The sequence below is a fragment of the Tupaia chinensis genome, unplaced genomic scaffold (assembly GCF_000334495.1).
Source record: "Tupaia chinensis unplaced genomic scaffold, TupChi_1.0 Scaffold000316_1, whole genome shotgun sequence".
Classification (NCBI taxonomy): Eukaryota; Metazoa; Chordata; class Mammalia; order Scandentia; family Tupaiidae; genus Tupaia; species Tupaia belangeri.
Genome location: NW_006159809.1, coordinates 5,431,689 through 5,446,974, shown reverse-complemented (window position 1 = coordinate 5,446,974; position 15,286 = coordinate 5,431,689). Strand labels below are relative to the sequence as shown.

The 15,286-nt window shown below is 37.8% G+C and overlaps 1 protein-coding gene and 1 non-coding gene across 3 annotated transcripts in view; one reads left to right on the top strand and one right to left on the bottom strand.

Moving 5' to 3' along the window:
- The window catches only part of EXOC6B (exocyst complex component 6B), a 682,873-nt gene that overhangs the window by 560,527 nt on the left and 107,060 nt on the right, over nucleotides 1-15,286 (bottom strand). The gene's annotated exons all lie outside the window — the stretch shown is intronic.
- LOC114008279 (U2 spliceosomal RNA) lies at nucleotides 5,261-5,447 on the top strand. Its single transcript, XR_003549846.1, has one exon. It is a non-coding gene; the product is annotated as a U2 spliceosomal RNA (small nuclear RNA).

Sequence of the window (15,286 nt, the reverse complement as noted above, 5' to 3'; positions counted from 1 at the left end):
TATATATATATATATATATAGACTCCCACATGGCCAAACATGGGTCAAGTCCCAGACCTGGCAGCTTTTCTCTCTCTCTCTCTCTCTCTCTCTCTCATTCTCGCTCTATCTCTCTCTGGTCATATTAAAACAAATAAATAAACAAAGTTAAATGAAGTAATTCTTTTTTATAAAATCTCTAAAAAGAAAAACAATAAAATAAAACAAATGTTAGCAAAAGTCGAAATCACACTGTGGTACGGTAGTAACATAACAAGATCCACGTGGGAGAAGTCCTGAGTTCACATCCCTGGACCTCTCTGATCATACAAGGCACATCTTTGTGTCCGTGATATGGGTCACAGACCAGGGAATGGAAGCTGGGAACGGAATACTGTGTGTGAACCCTACCAGGGGTACCTCTTTCTATCTCTATATCTCTGTCTCTCTTTTGTGAAAGAAATAAACTTTCTTTTAAATTAACAAAGAAATCAAAATAGTACAAAATATTTACCACAAAAGAAGACATTAAAGGTGGGATGAGAATAAGAATGACTGTGAAATTCAGAAAACAGAAAGCAAAAGCCAACCATATCAATAATTACATTGGGCATGGTGGCGCCCACCCTATGGCAATAATTACATTAAATGTGAATGGACTAAACATCCCACTAAATAGGCACAAATTGTCAAATGGAATTTTTTTAAAGAACTATTAAATTTTATTTATTAATATTATTGTTTAATTTGCTATAAGGTACATGCTCTCATCAAAGAGTAAGAAAGAAAGCTACCAGCTCCTGTACTCAAACCGTGATGGGTCATGTGGGACTCCAACACCTTAACCACCACGTCACCTGCTGGCACTATCAAATGGAATTTTAAAAGTATAAGCCAATCACATACTGCCTATAAGAAACACACTTTAGGGGACCAGCAGATGGTGTAATGGCTATGTCACTGGGCTCCCACGTAGCTGACCGTGGTTTGAGTCCCAGACCTGGTGGCTTAAACTCATGCTGGGCACATGTGTATGTGTGCCCAAGACCCCAAGAGGAGAATGGAGGAGAAGGGATTGTGGCATGGCCATCCCCACTGGGGGGTGATTTCTCGCTTTCTATCTCTCTGTCTCTCTGTCTTTCTGGCAAGCACACGCTCCCTACAGCAAAAACTTCTCAAAAAAAGAAACACACTTTAAATTCAAAGATACAAATAGGTTGAAAGTAAAAGGTGGAAGATGTACCATACAAAAAGTAACTATAAAAGAGTTGAAACAGGGGTAAGCCCCTAACCTGGTAGTTGGGAGAGCTGGATTCCACAAAGCCAACTATGCAGTTCAAGTCCCAAACCTGTGGCTTAACAAACGCATTAGACACGTATGCATGTATGCCCAAAATCTCAAAAAGTGGGAGAAATGGAGGAGAAGATCTTGTGGTACGACCATTCCTCATGGGAGTACTTTCTTTCTCTCTCTGTGTGTCTCTATCTAGTGAAGACACACATCCTCTGGCCAATTAAAATAAAGAAGAGTTGAAATGGCTATATTATTATGAGCTGCAAAAGACTTCAAAACAGGAAATAATGCTGGCAAACAGACAGATAATTCACAATTTTTAAAAAATTTTATTTGTTATTATTATTTTTAATTTGGCCAGAGAGAGACAGAGAGAGAAAGGGAACATGAGAAACCAAGCCTCCAGGTCAGGGACTTGAACCATGGTCAGCCATGTGGAAGTTCAGCATCTTAACCACTACGCCACCTGCTGGCCTCTCATAATAATATTTAAATGGGAAAACAAATAAAATTAAGACTGATAAAGTTGACTAGGTAAAGTCAAAATAAGTTATGCATTAAAAGAATATAGTAAGAATAAAGAGGAAATACAACCAGTTCTATAGCACAGCATTTAACAGCTACACAAAGGAAGCAGGATCTCACATGACCAACTAGGGCTCAAATCCCAGCCACAGCAGCCTGAAAAACACACTGGGCATAGGTGCGCCCAAAATTCTGATGGGATGGAGAACTGGAGGAAGTAGGATTGCAGCATGATCAGGACCCATTTGAGGGTCCAGTCTCTCTTATACATACACCCTCTTCTTTTTTATAAAATCTCTAAAAAGAAAAACAATAAAATAAAACAAATGTTAGCAAAAGTCGAAATCACACTGTGGTACGGTAGTAACATAACAAGATCCACGTGGGAGAAGTCCTGAGTTCACATCCCTGGACCTCTCTGATCATACAAGGCACATCTTTGTGTCCGTGATATGGGTCACAGACCAGGGAATGGAAGCTGGGAACGGAATACTGTGTGTGAACCCTACCAGGGGTACCTCTTTCTATCTCTATATCTCTGTCTCTCTTTTGTGAAAGAAATAAACTTTCTTTTAAATTAACAAAGAAATCAAAATAGTACAAAATATTTACCACAAAAGAAGACATTAAAGGTGGGATGAGAATAAGAATGACTGTGAAATTCAGAAAACAGAAAGCAAAAGCCAACCATATCAATAATTACATTGGGCATGGTGGCGCCCACCCTATGGCAATAATTACATTAAATGTGAATGGACTAAACATCCCACTAAATAGGCACAAATTGTCAAATGGAATTTTTTTAAAGAACTATTAAATTTTATTTATTAATATTATTGTTTAATTTGCTATAAGGTACATGCTCTCATCAAAGAGTAAGAAAGAAAGCTACCAGCTCCTGTACTCAAACCGTGATGGGTCATGTGGGACTCCAACACCTTAACCACCACGTCACCTGCTGGCACTATCAAATGGAATTTTAAAAGTATAAGCCAATCACATACTGCCTATAAGAAACACACTTTAGGGGACCAGCAGATGGTGTAATGGCTATGTCACTGGGCTCCCACGTAGCTGACCGTGGTTTGAGTCCCAGACCTGGTGGCTTAAACTCATGCTGGGCACATGTGTATGTGTGCCCAAGACCCCAAGAGGAGAATGGAGGAGAAGGGATTGTGGCATGGCCATCCCCACTGGGGGGTGATTTCTCGCTTTCTATCTCTCTGTCTCTCTGTCTTTCTGGCAAGCACACGCTCCCTACAGCAAAAACTTCTCAAAAAAAGAAACACACTTTAAATTCAAAGATACAAATAGGTTGAAAGTAAAAGGTGGAAGATGTACCATACAAAAAGTAACTATAAAAGAGTTGAAACAGGGGTAAGCCCCTAACCTGGTAGTTGGGAGAGCTGGATTCCACAAAGCCAACTATGCAGTTCAAGTCCCAAACCTGTGGCTTAACAAACGCATTAGACACGTATGCATGTATGCCCAAAATCTCAAAAAGTGGGAGAAATGGAGGAGAAGATCTTGTGGTACGACCATTCCTCATGGGAGTACTTTCTTTCTCTCTCTGTGTGTCTCTATCTAGTGAAGACACACATCCTCTGGCCAATTAAAATAAAGAAGAGTTGAAATGGCTATATTATTATGAGCTGCAAAAGACTTCAAAACAGGAAATAATGCTGGCAAACAGACAGATAATTCACAATTTTTAAAAAATTTTATTTGTTATTATTATTTTTAATTTGGCCAGAGAGAGACAGAGAGAGAAAGGGAACATGAGAAACCAAGCCTCCAGGTCAGGGACTTGAACCATGGTCAGCCATGTGGAAGTTCAGCATCTTAACCACTACGCCACCTGCTGGCCTCTCATAATAATATTTAAATGGGAAAACAAATAAAATTAAGACTGATAAAGTTGACTAGGTAAAGTCAAAATAAGTTATGCATTAAAAGAATATAGTAAGAATAAAGAGGAAATACAACCAGTTCTATAGCACAGCATTTAACAGCTACACAAAGGAAGCAGGATCTCACATGACCAACTAGGGCTCAAATCCCAGCCACAGCAGCCTGAAAAACACACTGGGCATAGGTGCGCCCAAAATTCTGATGGGATGGAGAACTGGAGGAAGTAGGATTGCAGCATGATCAGGACCCATTTGAGGGTCCAGTCTCTCTTATACATACACCCTCTGGCACTTAAGAAAAAAGAACAATGAGGAAATAAACTGGTAAGGATTATCTATAACTTATATATACAAAGGTAATAAACTAGTTGTTTTTTAAAAGAAAGAAATGAAGGCCTGGCTCCCCAGTGCAATGATAATGTGCTACTCAAGAGAAAATGGATCCCGTCTGTCAACTGTGGTTCAAATCCCTAGCCCGGTCAGCATGAGACACATAAGGCACATGCACCAGTGCCCAGGTTCTGCTGGGAGTGATTTCTCACATTCCTTCTCTCTCTCTCTCTCTCTCTCTCTCTCTCTCGCATGCACACATGCTCTATCCCAAAAAACTAAAACAAAAAGAGAAGAAAAATCATAAAAGAACAAAAAAGTCAACATGTGGGAGAAAAGTTGAACTGATATGTGAGCAAATGCAAGTCAAAAACATAATTTTGTAACTCAAACTACCAAAGATTTCTTAAAAGAGAAGATGAATTATTATGAAGAGTTTCAGTAAATGATAATGCACAGTCTCTGGTAAACAAATTTTTATTAACGATATGAGCTTTCAATGAAGAATTTTAGCAAAGCAACTCTTCTATATAATGGCATTTTCAAAAAAATATATGCAAAAACATGTATAAGCCTCAAATACGGAGTTACTTAAAATAGAAAAAAAAAATTTTTAGAGAGGTTTTTGCTATAGGGTGTGTGCACTCGCCAGACAGACAGAGAGAGACAGAGAGATAGAAAGCGAGAAATCACCCCCCAGAGGGGATAGCCATGCCGTAATCCCTTCTCCTCCATTCTCCTCTCGGGATCTTGGGCACACACGCACATGCGCCCGGCGTGAGTTTAAGCCACTGAGTCCAGGACTCGAACTGCGGTCGACTCCGTGGGAGTCCAGCGACATAGCCATTAAGCTAATTGCTGGTCCTTAAAATAGAAATTTTTTTTAAAAATTAACCTTGGGGACCAACAGGTGATGTGCTGGTTAAATCACCGGACACTCCCACACAGCTGACCACAGTTTGAGTCCCAGACCTGATGGCTTGCTTTCTCACTCCTCTGACCCCAATCAAATTAAAATAAATGAATGAATAAATAAAATTAAATAAATCATTATTTTTAAAAAGTCACTAAAAAATTAACCTCACTGTCTAATAACAAGGCATTGTTAAATGCATTATGATATATTAATGTAGTAAATTAATGAAATAGCAGCATGTTAAATTATTTCAATAAACAAATATATCATTTTGAAAATAAATAAATCATTTCAAAAAACAGATCTATTGCTTCTCAGGCTTGTGGCTAAGATCAAGTGTTGTATCTGCCCTTATTATATTAATTTGATATGTCCTCTATTAAATAATAATATATTAAATAGCTTTTAGAAGCAAGGAGATGGAATGAGAGTTTGCTCCACCAATCCACTCATCTACTGGCATTGCAATACCTCCAGAAATGGTACACCATTTTAAAAAATAGATCTTACAGGTGTAATAATAATGTTGTCCAAAATTATAAACATGGGGCCAGAAGGTGGTGTAGTGTACATTTCCCCCACATGTTGGCTCTTCCTATTGTAGTGGTTAAGGTGCTGGACTCCCATATGGCCAACCAGGTTCGAGTCCCAGATCCATCCCTTGAAACCCACACACCAAGCACATGTGTATGCATGCCCAAAATCCCAAGAGGAGAATGGAGGAGAAAGTATTGCAGGCTTGGCCATCCCCAGGGGGGGAGGGGTGATTTCTCACTATCAGTCTCTCTGTCTCTGTCTCTCTCCAGCAAGCACACACTCTCTGGAACAAAAATCTAAAAATAAAAATTATAAATATGTTTATATGTATAAATTATGAATATGTATGCATCTATTAGACATACATCACTAAATGCACGAGTGCACAGAAAAATGCTTATAAAACTGTTAACCATATTTTTTCCCTTTGGACAACAATATTATGAATGATAATTTTCTTCTTTGTGCTTTTATTTTCCTAATTTTCACATTTCCCTTGACATAGTTAGTGTAAATAAAGTTAAATTCCATTCCTATAAAGAAGTCCTACTTTGGACATCCAGGATAATTTTCACAGCAGATATTTAAGCTCTTTTTGCTCCAATGCACTGAGTACTACAAACACTAAAATCTAGAGACTGGTTTTACTTGTTTCATTTTTTCATGTTTTCCCTCATGTATTCTAAAACTTAAAATCTTAGTCCAAATAAATGGAGGGAAGAGAGGTTTATTCTCCCTAAATTTAGAAATGAAAGTACAAATATAGTTAAATCTGAGATCGTTGCTTTTATTAAAATTCTACAGACTCAAAAAGAATACAATTCACATGGCTTAGTATAAACAGAATGGTGTTTATTCTGCAATTAGGTATGAAGAGCTATGTGTAATAAAATGCAGTTCCTCTAGAGAGAAACTTTAGAATGGATAGAAAGCCAGAAATTAAGCCAGAAAGATAAACACCCTTTGGGGTTTAGTTATATTTTGGAACATTGTTTATACAATGAGAAAAATCCAACAATGTTGCCTGCAGACACAAGGCACATTTGTTGATGAGACACGTGGCTCATGCTGAAAACATCTGGTCTGTCCTGGTCTGTCAGCTCTATATTTTTCAAGGCTAATTAGTACAAAACCCAGTAATTTCTTACAATAAAGAATGTCACCTTATAGCCCCATTGTCCCTTCCCTAGTATACTCATATTCCAACTATACCAGATCAAAAAATTATTCAAATTTTTAGTGTATTTCCATATCAATGACAAGTTAAATAACAGTAGTCAATTAAACACCTGTGCAACAGACACCAAAAGAAAAAACTCTGGTTCTAGTGGCCACATAAATTCTAAACAAGATTTTCTTTTTTTTAGAGAGAGATTTTTGCTATGGGTGGGTGTGCTTACCAGAGAGACAAACAGAGACAGAGAGACAGAAAGCAAGAAATCACCCTCCGGGGGGGGGATGGCCATGCTGCAATCCCTATTCCTCCATTCTCCTCTCGGGATTTAGGGCATGCATGCGCATGCACCCAACATCAGATTTAAGCCACTGAGTCCAGTACTGAAACCAGGGTCAACTTCGTGGGATCCAGCAACGCAACCATTATGCCATCTACTGGTCCCTCAAAACTAGATTTTAATGTTATGTTCAAACACCTCCCAACATTACTAAAAGTCAATCAAAAGCCAAATTTCTTAGTTTCATTTGCATATGTACTTACCCTCTTCCCTCTCTCCATGCAGACTCTCTAATAAAAATATAAGCAGACATAAAAGAAACAGAAGTAGGAAATAAAAGGAAAGAAGACAAGAAAAGATGTCTAAATACTCCTATAAACTGAATAACTAAGATAAAATAACTTAGACATGACTGAATGGTATCATGAGAAGAGGAATGTTGATTGCAAGCAAATATATCTTTGGTATTTTCTTGCGATGGCATGAAACTCTCTCAAAAGGTTGTTTTTTGTTTTTGTTTTTTTTTTAGTTACCAATAATATTTATTCATTCAACAATATCCACTGTTATTGTGCACTATGGCACATTCACTGTATCAAAAGAACATTTTTTAAATCCATTAAGTGATCCTTAAGAGTGACCCACCACTATCTATAAGAATTTTTTTAAAATTCACAGTATGAACAAACATGAAATATTTTTCACCACAAGAAAATATTAGTACCTTTATTAATCAAAGAGCATCATGAACAAATATTTAATCCCTTTCATGTACTAGAGAGAAAATGATGGTCCAATGCTTCCCTAAGGGAACATAAACTCCAATAGGATAATCAGTATTTATAATTTCAAATAAAAAAACTAGGCTTCCAGCCATGAAGCTGTAATAAGGAATAGATCTGGCCTCCTATTTTGTAAGCAAGTGGAATGGTGGCTAAAATATATTACAACTGGGCCAGCAGTGGTTAAAGCAGCTGGATCCCACATGAACCCTGTGGTTCATGTCTTATACCAGGTGTCTTAAAAAACATGTCAGACATGTGGATGTGCACGCCCAAAATCCCAGAAGAAAGGAGCAACAGAAGAAAAAGAATTGCAGCATGGTCATTTCCTATGGGGGGGGGGGAATGCTTTCTTCCTTATTGCCCTCAAGCACACAAACCCTCTAGCAAATAAAGAAAATTTTTAAATTTTATACACACACAGAGCAAGTGTTTTCACACATTGGACATCAGGCAACACAATTCTGCTCTCTGAAAAAGGAGAAACAAACAAGGCGAGTTTAATAATCATCTGGCTTATTTATCTGACAATGATTTCTAGATTGTAGACACAGTCAGAAAAAATTCAAACACTCCTATAGCCTTGCAGACATTAAAAAAAAAAAAAAATCAAAGATAGTAGGTCAAAGAGTTGTGATAACTTGTGAGCAAAAATCTTCCCCAAAAGAAAGCATTGCAGAAATACTTCTAGAGAAATCTACACAGGGGTTCCCTTGAGACTTTGCTGAGTAATAATAGGCTAGATATGGGAAAAGTGAAATTCCAAATAGATAGGCAAAAAGAAAGAAGAAATGAATGAAGGGAAGGAGAAAGAGATCAACTGGGGAGGTGTAATATGAACACTTCAAGGAGCTCAGACGAAGATAAACTCAAACCCTGAATAGCCAAAGTGAAGGAGTCTTAAGGACTTGAATTATTCAGAGCAGATTACAGAGGAATCAATTCTTACTTAGAAAGCTAAACTGCCCCTAGAATGAAGGGCCTAAAAGACCTTAGAAGTAGGGTTTGAAGAGATCAAAGTGATCTACAACTTATTTGCCCTAAAAATGTCCAATACTTGGTAATAAAAAATAAGGTCCTCCAATCAAGATCTTCATCAACATATTATAATGTCCATCATCCAATCAAAAATTACTAGAAATAAGAACCAAACAATTGGGACAGCAGGTAATATGGTAGTTAAGGTACTAGACTCCCATGTGGCCAATCAAAGTTTCAGTCCCAGACCAAGTAGCTTGAAAATCATGCCAGCCATGAGTGCATGCATGCCCTAAATCCCAAGAGGAAAATGGAGGATAAGGGATTGAGGCATGGCCGTCCCTACTGAGGGATGAATTCTCACTTTCCCTTTCTCTCTCCAGTGAGTGCACACACCCATGTCAAAAAAAAAAAAAAAAAAAAAAAAATACCACCACATGAAAAGAAATTATAGAGATCCCAAAATGCCAAAATTGGCAGAAGTAGCAAAAAAAAAAAAAAAACATGAAAACAGTTATTGAAACTACGTAAAATAACATGGGAAATAAAACATAAAAAATCATATTAAAAAAACAAACAGCACTTCTAAACATAAAAATTATATTATCTGAAATGAAAATTTCACTGGATGAGATTAAAAGATTAGGCCCAGCCATCATGCCACAGCAATAAAGCAAGTGCCCTGCAAGGCTGAATGTGGGTTCAGATCCTTTAGGTCTGCTTGAAACACGCTGGGGTTGAGTTCAAGTGCCCAGACTTATGAGGAACTGGAGGGCTGGGGAAAGGGAATAGCTTCATGCCGAGACCGTGTCAAGAGCACTTCACTTGTACATACCCATGCATTTGTGTATGTACTAGCAGTAAAAAAATAAAATTAGATAATATAAAGAGGGAAAGACCAGTTCACTTGAACATGGCAATAAAGTGCATCTCAAATAAAGAACAGAAGAAAGACTGGGAGAAAAAAATAATAAATAATCAATTCACCTATGGGCCTACAAGCTTTCCAACAACACAGTGTCCCAGAACAATGATGGGAAAGGGAAAAAAACAAATGTTGGAAAAATAATGTCTGTACATTTTCCAGATTTTACCAAAACTGCAAACTCACAGATCCAAGAAACTAAACAAACCACAAGCAGGATAAATAAATATACACATGTGTGAGTGCACCCACACATATTTACACCAAAGTGCATCAAAATCAACTGCTAAAATCAAATGACAAAGACAATGTTTTACAAGAGCTGGAGAAAAGATACAAAGAGAGACAAAAGTAAGACTGTTCATATACCTCTCCCAGAAACTATTATGATATCAGGAAAGTCATGAAGTATTTTTCTATGTTTTTCTACACAAAAAATGCATCACGACTTTCCCAACAACCTAATACCTAAACCACAAGACAATGAGATTATGTCTTGCAAACTAGTAAAAGTATAAACATAATCTATATCAATCAAAAATATTTTTCAAAAATGAAGATTAGGGGCCAGATAGTGGTACAGCAGTAATATCACTCACTGCCAAGTGACTGACATGGGAAGGTTCTAGATTTATGACTGGAGACTTCGCTGTACATGATGGAAACACGTGCCTGTGGTCCAGAATTGATTTGAACTGGGGTGGATTCCATGGGGACTGTTTCAGTTATCTCTCTCTCTCTCCTTTTCTCTCTCTGTCACTGTCTCTCTCACTCATGAAGGAAGGAAGTGACTAAATTTTAAAAAGGAGATGAACAATGAGACACCAGTTCACACCCACCACCATGGCAATAATCAAAAAGCAGACAGTAAGAAGTATTACCTAGAATGTGGAAATCGGAAATCTCATAAGTTGCTGATGGGAGGGGAGAGGAGAAGGAGAAAGCAGGGAAAGAAAAAGGGAAAGGAAAGCAACGGAAAGGAAAGGAGAGGAGAGAAGGCAGTAGCAGAGAGAAGGAACAAAGCACAGAAAGAACAAATGAAACATAAATTAGAAGACAGTATCTTTAAACCCAAATATCGATAATTGCACTAAACTGTAAAAATATCTAAACAGTCTAATTTAAAAACAGAGATGTCAGATGATATCTTTTCTAAAACACAAGATCATTCTACAAAATAACTGGCCTGTAATCTTCAAAAGTAACAAGATCATGAAAGTCACAGAAAGGACAGTTGAGACGGAAAAAGATTAGAGCTATGACAACTAAGTGTAGCATGTGGGCCAACCCAGCCCACAGCATGATGTTTAAGGTGCCTGGATCCCACATGGCCAACTGTGTGGTTCCAGTCCCAGACCCACGGCTTGAAAAATACACCAGGCATGTGTGCATGCCTGCCCAAACTCCAAAAAGGAGAAATGAAGAACAAAGGACCATAGCGTCACCATCCCCCATGGGGTGGGGGGAGTGCTTTCTCACTTTTCTTCTCTCTCTGTCTCTCTCCAGCATACCCTAAGCATACCCTAAACCAAACAGAAAAAAATGAGGCATGTGATTTGAACTGGATTCTTTTGCTATAAAGAACATTATAAAGATTAAGATAATTGGCAAAATTTGCATTGGGTATGAAGAATAGATGCTAGTAATTTTCATTTTCTGTCGTATTGTAGTTACATAGGAAATGTCTTTATCTGTAGAAAATCATACTAAGTATTTAGGGATGATGGTGTGTCATGTTAACAAATTATTTTCAACTGATTCAGACCAAAAACATTATTTACACTAAACTTGAGACTGATACTTGAGACTGATTAAAAGTAAAATGGGGAGAGGGGGCAGTGGTACAGCAGTAAAACACAATGCCTTTACCAAACAACCCACCTGGGAAGGTTTCCAGTTCAAATCAAGAGAAATCCCTGAGCACACTGGGTGCACATGTCCCTGTGATCTGGGACTGGCTAAAGATTAGAGGTAGATCATGGTATCAAAACCCTGTCAGAGGACTGGTCTCTATCTCTTTCTCTCTAGCTCACAAGATAAACAAATAAACTTAAAAAACTAAAATAAAAATTTTAAAATACAAATAAATTTGACTACATAAAAACTTAAACTATACCACAAAAAGTACAAAGTGTGCAGTTAATAGATAAACCATGAATTAGAAGTCAGTATTTATAGCATATAATTGGAAAAAGAGTCAAAGTACATAACAAATTCCAACAAGTAAAAAAGTCATTACCCTGGTGGTTAAGGCAGCTGAATCCCACATGGCTGACTGGGTAGTTCAAATCCTAGACCCAGAGTTCTTAAAAAATAGTCCAGGTACATATGTGCACACATCCAAAATCCCAAAAAGAGTGAGAAATGGGGGAGAAAGGATTGCAGCACGACATGACCCAAGGAGGTACTTTCTCACTTTCCCTCTCCTCTTTGTCTCTCTCTGAGGAGCACAAGTACCCTCTGGTAAAAGAAAGGAAGGAGGGGGAGAGAGAAAGAGACAGAGAGAAAGAAAGGAAAAAACAGACAATCTAAGAGAAAAACATACAAAGTATTGGGTCATCAGAAAAGTCATGACACATTTTTGCATAGAAAACACATGACTTTTCCGACAACTCAATATATTGATGTGGAGAGGCCCAGAACTCTCAAATAGCCCAAGGCCGGTAATTACTGAAATTTCCCATTCCTCTGCAAACTCGCTGTCCCTCCCCTTTGAGGGATAAAAGCAACCTGAGACCTTGAGAAGTTAGACACCCTGCTTATCTGCCACTTCCCTTTTTGGGGCAAATCCTAGGCCCCTTTTCCCAATAAGATACCCCTAGCCTGCTGAGACTCACCCTTTCCCCATGTCCCCCATAAAAGGCTGTGGCTAACTCCCCAACCCGGGATGGAGATTCAGAGTGTTAACTCCTTCATGCCCACCAATGCAATAAAGAGTTCTCCTTTCTCTCTGGAGTGTCACGTTTCAATTCTCGATGTCCATTTTTCCGCAACAATATGAAAGAAAACCCAAATGCCTACAAGCTATCTCATTAATAATCTAATCAAAGAACTGAAAAGTTGCACCAGTGATCTATCATTTTACCATTATCATGCTGGCTAAATCCAAAAAGTTTGACTATATACAATATGTTACCAAGAGGAAAGTAACAGGACCCCCAATAAAAGGCTAGGAGAAGGGTAAATGAGTAAATCATTTTGGAAAATAGCTAGTAAGATCAAAGGCATGAATATCCTTTCTTTGATACATCTCCTTCTAGGTATAAACCCTAAACCATACTGACATCACCTTGGTTGAAAAATGTAGAATCTCGGGACCAGCAGTTGGCGTAATGGCTACGTTGCTGGAATTCCACATAGTTGACCGTGATTTGAGTCCCAGACCTGGTGGTTTAAACTCACGTCGGGCACGCATGCATGTGTGCCCAAGATCCCAAGAGGAGAATGGAGGAGAAGGGACTGTGGCATGGCCATCACCCTTAGAGAGAGATTTCTCACTTTCTGTCTCTCTGTCTCTCTCTGTCTTTCTGGAGAGCGCACGTACCCTGTAGCAAAAACCTCTCAAAAAAAAAAAAAAAAGAAAAATTTAGGATCTCAGGAATTACTCTAGACCTTCTCAATCAGAATCTACAGTTAAAGAATGTGATTTATATGCATAGCAACATTTGAAGGGCAGTATTCTCAAGAACCTTTGAATGAGTCCAAACACACATGAACAAAGACATTTATTATACCATTATCTGCCATAGCAAACAACTGGAAACATATCAAATGCCCTCATGGTAGTTATACTGTAGGAAAAAAACAACCCCAAAAATCTCAGTAGCTCAAAAAAAAAGATTTAAAACTTTCTCATGTTACACATTCTCAACAAGTAGGCAGGAAGCTCTGCTCATTTAAGTTACTCAGGGACTCAATCTCCATCCTGAAAACTGCCATTTGTCATGATCAAAGGAAAATAAGAGAATTCTAAAGGTACCTGCACTGGAAATTAAATGCTAAGCCCAAAAAGTGATAATATCACTTCTACTCACATCGTAGCCAATCAAAAGCAACCATATGGCCCAACCCATACACACAGAGCACAGGAAATAAAATCTTACCTTATGCCAGAAGAAAGCTAAGCTAGAAATATTGGTGAACAGCACGCATGACAACCACTCAATTAGAAGAACAAATGTGGATTATTCATATAATAGATTAGTCGGGAGCCAGGTTAGAGCACCCTATTTATTCTGTCTCTGTCTCTGTCTCTCTCTCTCTTTAATTTCTTTTCTTTTATTTTAAACTTCTTAGCAATCCGTCACTCTTATATCTTGCTAATGTTTACCTTTCCACCAGCTTTCATAGGACAAGCCAATCACCAGCCATCTATATCCGAGTTCTGAGTGGCCCCTTTTGTGCAGTACACTAGTGCACCACGTGGGTTTCAATTTTTGCTTTATATGTTTTCTTTTTTTTTTTAACCTTTCTTTCTCTCTCTCTCTCTCTCTCTCTCTCGGTTTTCTCTTTTCCTTTTCTTTTTCTTTTTACCTTTCTCACGTTTCTGCTCGGCATCCACACACTGAGTTTCTAGGCAGAACTAGGTGCACAGTAGTCAAGTATCTGAATATTTGGCTTTTAGGGTCAGATGAATCCTTAATTTCCATTGAATCTGCTCCACAAAGGGAGAAAAATGGTCCTTTTTAGAGGTTGCAGGTGCCCAACTCCCATATACCTCTGAATGCTCAAATTTAACTCCAAAAACTAGGAAAAAAACATATAATTTATTAGATGATCAGAAAGTACCACAGAGGCAAAAGAAATATGAGAAACCAAGAAAATATCTCTCCCCTAAGAGAAAAGAATAACTCCTCTTCCTCACAGAGAATACAAGGGAACTTGTGGAAATGTCAGATAAATCATTTAAAATATTCACAGTGACAAAAATAACAGAGATGCAAGAGAAGAGAAACAATGAACTCCAGAAGATGCAGGAGAAAAGAGACAATGAGTTCCTGGAGGTGAGGAAATTCTTGTACCATGTGAAAGAGGAAATACACATCACAAAAAAGAATCAAACAGAATTATTAGAGATGAAGGCTATAATACAAGAAGTTAAAAACTCTCTTGAAAGTATTAAAAGCAGGTTAGATCATGCAGAAGATCGAATCTCAGATGTAGAAGATAGAACCTCTGACCTAGAAAAATTCACCAAAAAGACTGAGAAAATAACCCCCCAAAAAATGAGAAAAACATATGAGTAATACTAGATATCATTAAATGCCAAAACATCCTGATCATAAGTATCCCAAAAGGTGAAGAAACTAATAAAGACATTGATAATCTATTCCAAGAAATCCTGGAAGAAAACTTTCTAAATCTAGAGATACATTCAAATATCCAGACCCAAGTAATACAAAAGACTCCACAAAATATAAACTAAGATCTTTTCGAAGGCACATTATAGCCATGTTGACCAAAACCACAGACAGAGACAAGATACTAAATTTGGCAAAAGAGAAATGTCAAGTTACTTTCAAAGACTATCCCATCAGGCTAACGTCGGAATCTCTCATCAGAAACAATGCAAGTAAGGAAAGAATGGGAAAATAAATTCAAGATGTTACATAAAAAAACAATTTCAACCAAGGATACTATACCCAGCAAGATTATC